General features: G+C 41.9%; 1 pseudogene; it reads right to left on the bottom strand.

The window, feature by feature from the left end:
• Nucleotides 1–2,929: 2,929 nt before the first annotated feature.
• On the bottom strand, nt 2,930–7,299 carry LOC139537832 (early growth response protein 1-like; annotated as a pseudogene).
• Nucleotides 7,300–9,371: the final 2,072 nt, after the last annotated feature.

Below are 9,371 nucleotides of genomic sequence, written 5' to 3'. Positions count from 1 at the left end.
TCACCCTCTTCATCATTTATGTAACGGCTCTAGAATCCACACAAATACTGCAGACGGGAAATATGGCAAAAGCCTAGTGAGGATTGAGGTGTGGAACAGTTTGAATATCCCTTCTTCTCTTTAATAGAAAAACTTGTTTTTCTCCGACATGAACCAATACTGATTCTTGAAAATAAGGGCAAGCTAATAGGATAAAATGTAAAATTGTGAATTTGCAAGTTGGTATGTGGTGGTGACGAAATTCACAAATCTGCCAGACAGATTTTTATATCAGGCCTGTTTACACAAACTGTGTCATAAACGAAATCTTGTCCAAATCAATTTGTCATGGATGTTAGTCATTCGATCAAGTCTCCATGGCTATGGGAAGATTTGACAAGCCTTGTGGTTTATCATTGCAGATATTTCCCACCATGCGATGTCACGTCCTTTTACAACAGAGGGCTATGGTCCCACGTCTACAATGACCCTCTGTGTTCTAGCTCCTGGGATCTAAATCTACTACAATCATTCATTCAATAAGCAAGTGAAAAGTATGAAATCATCAATTACTCTACAAGCCCCTGTCTTTTCCAGTTGTAAATTCCAAGCAGATTATTTAATGGATTGGAAACTTATCGAGACCATTGTGATATCCATTACCTAGTTTGGTCACGTTATAGGATGGTTTCTGACATTGAGTACATTAAAAAAAAAGTTGAATCTAACGTAACATATTCAAGTCTCCATGCCTATATGTTCCCATCACTACAGTGGCTTGATGGAGAGGAATCAGGGTAGAGCCCAGTGGAGAGTTTCTGCCGTAATGAGACCATAGTGCTGATAGAAAGCAGGACTGAAAGAAAACACCAGAAATGTATTTTTGGATCTGTTTCAAAAGCACATGGTTGTTATAACTGTTAATTTAGGAACTTGGAAGTAATGCACCTTATTTACATTTTGTTGCCTTGGTTAGCCTGTTGTTATCAACTGTTTTATTTGACATTTGGTTTGAGAGAGATATTTCACTGCACTGTGGGGGTAATATTAGATCATTTGAAATGTATAAAAAAATGTCCAGGTTTATTTGGTCCACTACATCACCTATCCTTGTGTATTTCTATCGTGTCTATTCTTTCTACTCTGTGATAACTGAAAATGTATAAAGCTTGCAATAAATATTGCAAGTTATTTCTGCCGTCAGCTCCTATAAGCTTTTAGGGTTCATTTGAATAAGCAGTTCTGCTACATTATTGTGTAACGTAAATGTGTTTTTCTTGATTACACCATTGCTCCTTTAAAACCTTGGTGACAAAAGGTTTGTCTACAATCCTTAATGCAACGTTGGTGAAGGGATTCGACAGCAACAAAGCGTTATTAAAGGCATCCTTAAAAGAACACTAACAACACTTATACAGTGTCTTCAGAAAGTATTCATACCCCTTGACTTATTCCACATTTTGTTGTGTTACAGCCTAAATTCAAAATGGAGTAAATTGATTTGTTCCTCACCCATCTACACACAATACCTGTATAATGATAAAGCGAACACGTTTTAATACAGTTTAGCAAATTTATTGAAAATTAAATATAGAAATATCTATTTTGCATAAGTATTCACACCCCTGAGTCAATACATGTTAGAATAACCTCAGGCAGTGATTACAGCAGTGAGGCTTTCTGGGTAAGTGTCTTTTTAAAATTCTTCAAGCTCTTTCAACTTGGTTGTTGATCATTGCAAGACAGCTATTTTCAAGTCTTACCTATAGATTTTCAAGCCGATTTAAGTCAAAATTGAAACTAGGCAACTCCAGTGTATATTTGGCCTTGTGTTTTAGATTATAGTCCTGCTGAAAGGTGAATTTGTCTCACCGTGTCTGTTGGAAAGAGTACTGAACAAGGGTGTCTGTTGGAAAGCAGACAGAACAAGGTTTTCCTTAAGGCTTTTGCCTGTGCTTAGGTCCATTCCATTTCTTTTTATCCTAAAAAACTCTCTAGTCTTTGCCTTTGACAAGCATACCTATAACAGGATGCAGCCACCACCATGCTTGAAAATATTAAGAAGGGTACTCAGTAATGTGTTGTGTTCGATTTGCCCCAAACATAACACTTTTATTCAGGACATAAAGTTTATTTGCCAAATGTTTTGCAGTATTTAGTTCCTTGTTGTATTAGTTCCTTGTTGCAAACAGGATGCATGTTTTTGAATATTTTTTATTCTGTACAGGCTTCCTTCTTTTCACTCTGTCATTTGTATTGTGGAGTAACTACAATGTTGTTGATCCATGCTAAGTTTTCTCCTATCACAGCCATTAAACTCTGTAATTGTTTTAAAGTCACCATTGGCCTAATGATGAAATCCCTGAGCAGTTTCCTTCCTTTCTGGCAACTGAGTTAGAAAGGACACATGTATCTTTGTAGTGACTGGGTGCATTGATACACCATCCAAAGTGTAATTAATAACTTCACCTTAATCAAAGAGATATTCAATGTCTGATTTTGTATATTTTTTTTTACCTGGGGTGGCAGGTAGCCTAGTGGTTAGAGTTGCTAGATTGAATCCCTGAGCTGACAAGGTAAAAATCTGTTGTTCTGCCCCTGAACAAGGCAGTTAATCCACTGTTCCTAGGCTGTCATTGTAAATAAGAAGTTGTTCTTAACTGACTTGCCTGGTTAAATAAATAGAAAATATATACCAATAGGTGCCCTTCTTTGTGAGGTATTGTAGAACCACCCTGGTTTTTGTGGTTGAATCGCCGTTTGAAAATCTCAACTGAGGAACCTTACAGATAATTGTATGTGTGGTGTGCAGAGATGAGGTAGTCATTCAAAAATCACGTTAAACACTATTATTTCACACAGAGTTCGTTCATGCAACTTATGTGACTTGTTGAACTTATTTAGGCTTTCCATAACAAAGGGGTTGAATACTTAATGACTCAAGACAATGCAGCTTTTCATTTTTTATTAATTTGTAAACATTTCTAAAAACATAATTCCACTTTGACATTATGGGTATTGTATGTAGGCCAGTGACACAATCTAAATTCAGGTGTATGAAGACTTTCTGAAGGCACTGTAATTGGCTAACAAACATCCCACATGGGAGCTATGAGCTGACGTGTGTGTGAGAGTTGACAGAAGCTTGGAAGAGGCCTAAAACTGTTGTCCTGTTACAACACCGGATGTCCCTCTAATTGCACCCTTTTCCTTATACACTGACTGAACAAAACATTAGGAACACCTTCCTAATATTGAGTTGAACGCCCCCCCCAACTTTTTCCCTCAGAACAGCCTCAATTTGTCAGGGCATGGACTCTATAAGGGGTCGAAAGTGTTCCACAGTGATTCTGGCACGATGTTGATTCCAATTCTTCCCACAGTTGTGTCAAGTTGTCTGGATGGCCTTTGGGTGGTTCAACTAAGCAGCGTTGCAGTTCCCAGCAGCGTTGCACCTGGCACCTAATACTGCACTCTGTTCAAAGGCACGGAAATCTTTTGTCTTTCCCATTCACCCTCTGAATGGCACACATACAAAATCCATGTCTCAATGATCTCGAGGCTTAAAAATCCTTCTTTAACCTGTCTCCTACCCTTCATCTACACTGATTGGAGTGGATTTAACAAGTGACATCAATAAGGGATCATAGCTTTCACCTGGATTGACCTGGTAAGTCTGTCATGGAAAGAGCAGGTGTTCTTAATGTTTTGTGCACTGTGTATATCGCACTACTTACTTTTGACCAGGGCCCTGGGGAATATGGTGCCATTTGGGCTACAGCCAGCGTCAGGGAAGGTGAGGGAGGCACACATCACGACAACACTCAGTCGGACTCCTCTCAGATAGCGAGGGAGGAGAGGAGGGCCGTCACTATGCTGTTTCTGCTACTGCTCTATAAATGATCTAGTGGTATTGGACATAAAATGCCATATTCTGGCCTAATGTGCTTTTGCTCAGTTTAAATTCAATTATTTTATTTTCAACAAATACTATTAATGTGTGCTTTTGAGGTTTCATTTGAGTGTATGTCTCTGCTAAAATTAGGCAAATATTGATATAGAACATTTGAAATACAAACTCAATTTTATCGTAATATATTGATATTTTATTAATATCCCTTTTCTTAAAGGATATCATGTACACCAAATATCCTTGGCAGTTAAGCGCTTTCAATGTCTTTAGAAACCAAAAACAGTCACTTGGTTTTACAATGACAAATAACCACAAAATAATGAACTGCATGTAAATAACATGCAAAAATCCCATGCCTACTCAGTAGGTAACAACATTTTGACTGGTGAATATGTACATATTTATGCTTTCAATTATAAAAAAATATATTTTTTCGCTTATATTCTTGTGTAAGCTATGACCTCGGTTCCCTCCGAATCATCCCTTAAAAATCTCTTACAATCCGTGAAGAATACACTTCACATTCTAAGGCTACTTCAGATGCAACGCATCCAATCACAAACAGAGTTTAGTTTGCTGAACTTCACAAAAAGGCACGAAAATGTTAATGAAAAATAATTTTCATTAATCCGTGTAGAAAAAGGAACAACAGGGAAGAGAGTACCAATGGGTAAATACACAAAACAATAGAAACAGATGTGTCTTACAGTAAACATGCTAAAGTACTTCTCCAATAAAAAGTGGTTCCACCATTGTTACTACATACGAGAAAACATATTCAGAGAAACATGGTGCCATCAAGTTCCCATGATACCATGTAAAGAACGAAAGTCTAAAAGGATGAAAAACAAAATATGGCACAGGTACACTGATACATGGGGCGGTTTGCGTATCATCCGTCTTTTTGAATTTCAGGCTGTCAGTATCAAAGTCCCACCAAAAGCCTAATATCCTTTGCTTTCTACATATCAGGAGACTCGTTGAAGTACTGGGGTTGAGTTGAAGAGAGAAGCTGTTCCCTTTCCATCCTCTGTCGCTATCGGTCATGTTTCATGATCTTTAAGTGCTGTATGGACACAGGGGGAGCAAAAGTGCATTCAAAAAGGTAACAATGATGTTTGCTTGTTCTTTTCAAACAGAAATAAATGATAAGTAAAGATATGAAAGTCTTAGTAGATGTCAATGTTCTTTGGAGAGAGGGTGGACTGCAGGTCTGACTGAGGAGTGCCCACGGGGGAGCTGTAAATGTTTGTGGGGGAACCGTACGAGGTGGACACGTGCGTCTGAAATGTACTGGAGGCTGAGGAGTACATGGTATTGACTGATGGGGAGCCATAGGAGCTGTGCACTGGGGAGGAGTAGCAGGACGCCACTGGGGAGGGGTATGAGGACGGCACTGGGGAGGGGTATGAGGAGCTGGGAGAGGGGTATGATGTGGAGGGGGAGGAGTACCCCGAGACTGGGGAAGGGATGGCCATGGGGGCGGACCCTGCCTTCTCCACCTTCTTGTCCTTCTGCCTCAAGTGGATCTTGGTGTGCCGTTTTCGTTCATCGCTGCGGGCAAACTTGCGGCCGCAGATGTCGCAGGGGAAGGGCTTCTCGCCTGTGTGCGTGCGGATGTGTGTGGTCAGGTGGTCACTGCGGCTGAAGTTGCGCATGCAGATGCGGCACTGGAAGGGCTTCTGGCCCGTGTGGATGCGGATGTGGCGTGTCAGCTCGTCTGAACGGGAGAATCGGCGGACGCATGTTTCCACGGGGCAGGCGTAGGGCCGCTCGTGAGGCGGAGTCTTGCACTGGCGGTTGGGGTACTTGCGCATGCGGCTGGGCTTCACCAGCTGAGACTGGTAGGAGCCCTTCAGGTCCTGAGAACCAGGCTTCACCAGCTGAGACTGGTAGGAGCCCTTCAGGTCCTGAGAACCAGTCTGTGTGGCGAAAGCCTTGATGGTGGACAGGGGCGTGAGGGAGAGCTGCTGCTGGATGCTCTGACACTGGAAAGGCTTCTGGTCAGGGGGCAGCAAGCTGATCTCACCCTGCTGCTGAGGAAATAGATAGTCTGGTATCATGGGCAGAGACATGTTGGGCAGGGAGCATGTCTTGCTGCTGGGGTAGGCGGGTGGTGGGTACGGGACTGAGCTGTTTGAGGGGCTGGGAAAGGACTGGTTAGAGTCAGGGAAGAGGTCAGGGCTGACGCTGCAGTAGGTGGTGCTGGTGTCGCCGACTTGGATGGGCCAGCTCATGGTGTGGGAGGAGGAGCTGACCGGAGCAGCAGAGGAGCATGGGGCAGCTGAGGTGGGTGGTTGGGACATGCCCATCAGCCCACTGACCAGGCTATATAATGGCTCTGGCCACAGGCTGTTGCTGCAGCTGGTTGCAGGCTCCAGGGTGAACCTCCCCGTGTAGGAGACGGAAGGCAGGCGAGGGGTTGAGTAGGTCTGCTCCATTAGAGACTTCTCACAGCCGATAGAGATATCATGCAATGTATCTGAAAGAACAAACAGCGAGGGTTAAACATAACATTTACATTTTCTACAGATGGCAGCCCTCCCTGCTATTTGGGAGGGGGGGGGGGGGGGAAGCACACGACAATATGCTGGCTCATACAAAATACATCCCACATCACGTTACTAGGAGCAAGTGCTGACACTACAAGATCTTTTAAATCATCAAAAAATATAAATACCAGTATAGCTCTAATAATTATTTTGTAAAGCTATTTATAATTTATCAAAACCTCTTAGGGTATTCATATATTTTGCATAGACTGCAGGCTATGTCAGAACTGAAATGCAATCTCATTGATTATGCACATTTCTGAGTGTGTATGATGTATAAAACCATAAAGAGTTAGGAGTTGGAGCAGCCCTTACCTCCAGTCAGATGGTTGTATGAGTCTCCTGGCTCCCCGGTCCCAAAGCATACACCGTCTGGTGCAGAGGCAGTCAGGAAGGGGGTCCCTGTTGAGTGGAGCAACATCATCTCCTCCAGCTTGGGGTAGCTGTCCATGGGAGAGTAGGAGAAGCCCAGTGGGTCTGAGATCTGCAGGGCTGAGGGGAGCATCTCTGTCTTGGCTGCAGCCATGGTGCTGTGCTGCCGGTGCTCTGACTGTCTGGAGAAACAGAGGCGGTGGAGACGCAGCTGGCGCTGCAGCTTTTTGTCTCAGGTGAGAGGAAATTACCAGCCAGCTGAATATATTGCTGCTGCTCTTGTTGAGGAGGATGGTCTGAGGAATCCAATGCTGAAAGATCTGCAAGACTTTGCTGCATTCAATTTCGCAAAAGATCCCAGTCTTCAATAACGATCTTGTGGTTCATTCATTCCCGTAACGGTAGGAATTAAAACTTTTTTTTTTCTTCTAGTAATCCCGATTTGTAATAAAGAAATGTGTAGTTGTTGTGTTTTCCCTTTTGATTAACTTTTTCGCTTTTAGTTCACGTGTTTGGTAAGAATAATTTCGCTAGCGTAGTACGGTGCTTCCTGCTCTGTACTGATATGAGCTCTGTTTAGCTCCGAGGGCTGTTTCACTAGGCTGAGGGTTCCCACCACTTTATAAAGCCTCTTGCCGTGACGTACATGTCCAAATAAGGACAGGAGGAAGACCATATTTAGACAAAGCAGTTGAGGACACCGAAGACTTGTCTGAGTAAATGGGGAGAGCTGGAGACTGTTTATCAACATATTCTGCAATATTCACAGATTTCACACGGTGCATATTATAACAAAAATAGTTTTCATATAGAAATACACGACGGTTGCTGCTGTTTTGCCGTGGTTTTCGGAGTAAATGCACACGTCCTATCTATGCAGCGCACCGCCATTGCCGGAAACCCCAGCTACGACATGCCATATAAGGTCTTGCCTTCACAAGGATCAGTTCCGGTGGGTTTCCACTTCCTTGTCCTTATTAGGAGTTTCCCGGGGGTGGGGTGGCGGGGTAATACTAAACTGAGCAGAGCTCGGCAATAAATGTGCGAGACCTGCTCAGATCCAGCACGTTTTGAAGAAATAACTCATGTCTGCACCCAAAACAATGTTTATTTTATTTGTTTATTTATTTATTTCAGCTTTATTTAACCAGGTAGGCTAGTTGAGAACAAGTTCTCATGTACAACTGCGACCTGGCCAAGTTAAAGCAAAGCAGTGCGACACAAACAACAACACAGAGTTACACATGGAATAAACAAACATACAGTCAATGTCGCAAAATGTTGAGTGGAATTTGATGCACATACATTCCAAGGGGCCATTAAAACTAGGCTGGTGAGAATAATTGTAAATAGGCTACTTTTAAAAATAAAGAATTGTTGTAATCAAATCAAAGTTTATTTGTCACGTGCGCTGAATACAACAGGTGTAGACCTTACAGTGAAATTCTTACTTACAGGCTCTAACCAATAGTGCAAAAAAGGTATTAGGTGAACAATAGGTAGGTAAAGAAATAAAAAGACAGGCTATATACAGTAGCGAGGCTATAAAAGTAGCGAGGCTACATACAGACACCGGTTAGTCAGGCTGATTGAGGTAGTATGTACATGTAGATATGGTTAAAGTGACTATGCATATATGATGAACAGAGCGTAGCAGTAGCGTAAAAGAGGGGTTGGCGGGACACAATGCAGATAGCCCGGTTAGCCAATGTGCGGGAGCACTGGTTGGTCGGCCCAATTGAGGTAGTATGTACATGAATGTATATTTAAAGTTACTATGCATATATGATAAACAAAGAGTAGCAGCAGCGTAATGCAATAGATCACAACACAAAGACATATCACTATTGTTTCCAATGGCCTAATGGTATAGCTTCATAGGTTACTCTTGGCGCAGCTCGGTGACAGATCAATGATATTTCATCTAAACTTTAAGAAGTAAAATGTGTCAATTTATTTAAATGGCCGCAGAAACATTTCCTTCCACAAAATGTCAATATATTTTTTAGGAAGACTCACTCAATGAAATATGCATTGTGAGATGTACAAGGTGGTGCAAGACGTTTTGCGCAAATCAGGTGGCCTTTTCTGGGCATTTTGTCCCCAAATCAAATCGTATTACATGAAATTGTTCATGGCAGATTTGTAGGTTTCACAAAATATTTCATTATACAGTACAGTATATCACTAAACCTGTGATCGCATAAGATTTCTTTATGTACGCTATTGGGTGCCAAAGCCTACTCTGTTGCAGAGGGGTGTTTCTCGTTCAATACACGAGAGTTCCTTACTCGGCACTATCCACTTATTCGATATGATCTACTGTTGCACGGGAGCAATTTTTTTTTTTAAGATTGCAGTATGCTGATTAGGTGAGAAAGTGGTGCTGTGGGTTGCCCTGTGTTTGTAGCTCAAACAGTGGAAGAATTATAAAGAGCTTAAATATAACTTTACTGCAATCTTTAGGATAATATGTGAGTAAAATGTTATTTTTTGAAAAGACAAGTAACAGTGATCGATCCGATAGAGATGTGTTATGTTCTGCATCTGTTTTG

This window comes from Salvelinus alpinus, chromosome 13 (assembly GCF_045679555.1).
Source record: "Salvelinus alpinus chromosome 13, SLU_Salpinus.1, whole genome shotgun sequence".
In the NCBI taxonomy this organism is placed as follows: domain Eukaryota; kingdom Metazoa; phylum Chordata; class Actinopteri; order Salmoniformes; family Salmonidae; genus Salvelinus; species Salvelinus alpinus.
The sequence above is the reverse complement of the archived record's forward strand: the minus strand, read 5'-3'. Positions and strand labels throughout refer to the sequence as shown.